The following is a 2,289-nucleotide window of genomic DNA, read 5'->3' as shown; positions in this document are numbered from 1 at the left end:
GGGGGGGGCTGGGAGGGACCTGCAAACATCAGCGGGTTCCCACCCCCCCTCCCCCCTGCACGGGCAGGGGCACATCCCGCCCGGGCTGCTCCATCCCTTTTCACCTGGTAACACAGAATAGTGTGCGGCCTTGATGTATAGCTCTTGTAAGTAATTCTCAGTGCCCGGGGCAGGTTTGTGTCTGGTGTGTCTTATTGCTCCGCTTTGCACATCGCTCTGCAGACCCCAGCCCAGAAGCCGGGCTGGTGACACAGCCCCGGGGCCACCGAGCGCCAGGCTGGCCTGCCAGTGACACGATGTCCCTGCAGCCACCAGCCCCGGAGGGTGAGGCTGAGGCACTCCTAGGAGACAGAGGGTACTTGAGGATGACTTCAGCCTGATTTGTTTATAAATATAGAATTTGCCTCCAGAACTTGCAACTTGGCATCTTTTACAAGACCTAAATATACTCCTAAAAGGCTGTTTACGTATTAAAGCCCTTTAGAACCCACTTGTGAAAATCCATTTAAAGCCCTGCTTTGGCAGAGCAAGCACTGAGCGTCTCGGTAGGAGCTTGTTCACAGCAAGTGCTTCAGTGCCCAGAGCAGAAGTGCTGAGAGGCAGGTGGGGCAGGTGGGGCAGCTAAAACTTCTTTACACAGTCCCTTAAAGAGCCTGTTTCCTACAGCTTCACCAGTTTTAATACTTGGGTTGGAATTTTCTCTATCACATTCTGCATAAGGCTAAACTTCCACAGAAAATTTAATCCAAGCAAGATTTTCTGGCTTCAAGAAAAAGGTTCTGCCATATATAATACTTTTAATAACTTCTGCTCAGAGTGTTAAAAGCTGTTGGCAGGTAGCTTTTTGATGTTCTCACAATCATCTGCAAAAAAAGCAATCTCATAATAAAGTTTTGCAAGTTCATATTCTGGAAACACAGGAAAGATTTCTTAAGCTCAGTACAAGAAATCTTCTCAGGTCCCATCCATCAGAGGCATGTTCAGCTCAAAACTTGACAGGATTTTCACAGTACCTACAACTCCAGGTTGTTGCAGACTAGCCCAGGAACAGGTACCTAGAAGGAAGTTGACAGGTTGTATCACACAGATAAGGGAAATTGTAGGACTTACATTCTCTAGGTCTGAAGCAGCACATGAAAACACTCACTAAAGATTTTTTATTAAATTACTAAAATATGTTTTAATACTGTAGTAATACCAGAAATCAACCATCAATGCCCATCTGGGCTAGGATCTGTGCAAATATATATAGTTATAGACCCTGTGAAGTCCTTTTCTCACATGCTGCACAGAGATTTATGTTGCTGTGATATTTTGGCTCAGGATTAAGATTAGGACCTTCAAAATGTGAAGGCCATAAGAAAAGCCAAAAGCACATACTTTACAAATGATGGCAGAAGCACAGTCTTTGCCTACTCACCAGATCCTGAGCCAAAGCCCTCTGGTCCTAGAGGGTGCCGGACCAGGCACCTATCAAAGCATTTCATATCATTCCTTTACAGCATCCCTGAGGATGGCAGGAACCATCCAATGCCAACTACCATCTTAAAGCAGGGACAGCAAGAACAGGTTGGTCAGGCCTGTGTCCAGTTGGGCTTTGAATATCTCCAGGATGGAGACATCACAACTACTCCAGAAAACCCGTACCAGTGCTCAGCCACCCTCCAAGTAACAAAGTTTTTCTTATGTTTAAATGAGATTTCCTGTGTTTCAGTTTGGGCCTGTTGTCCCTTGTCCTGTTACTGGGAACAGCTGAGAAAAGGCTGGCTCAGAGCCTCCTGAGCCTCCTCCAGGCTGAATAATTCCAGCTCTCTCAGCTTTGCCCCATGTGGCAGATACTACAAGTAAGAAACTGCTGCTGCAGTAACTATTTTGCCAACTTTCAATATACTACAGATCATATAATCTGAAGTGTTTTGACCATCTAAAGAGATTCACAGACTCTATCATTATCTTCCACTGAATGCATACGCTGAAACTAGTCTAGTTCCTCTGACACCAACATAGCTATTTTCATCTGAAGGACTAGGAAATAGTATTAAAAAAATGCAAAGGAAACATTGCATTGTTGTTCCACATAAATGGCGTTGTGGCTTTCCACCTTTATCTGGTGATTCCCGAGGGACACGAGAGTGCTTTGTTGAAGAGCAAAGTGATGTCTTTCATAGCTTCCAAAGGCCTTCTAGGATCTGAAACCCAAATTGTTTTCATGGCCATCAACTTTGGCAATCAATATCCTACTAGCCAAAACACTACCTCAGAAACAGGTAGGCAGGTCCTCTGGCTTCA

The sequence above is a fragment of the Chaetura pelagica genome, unplaced genomic scaffold, assembly GCF_000747805.2.
Source record: "Chaetura pelagica isolate M959 unplaced genomic scaffold, ChaPel_1.0 scaffold356, whole genome shotgun sequence".
NCBI lineage: Eukaryota > Metazoa > Chordata > Aves > Apodiformes > Apodidae > Chaetura > Chaetura pelagica.
This window is presented reverse-complemented; position numbering follows the sequence as displayed.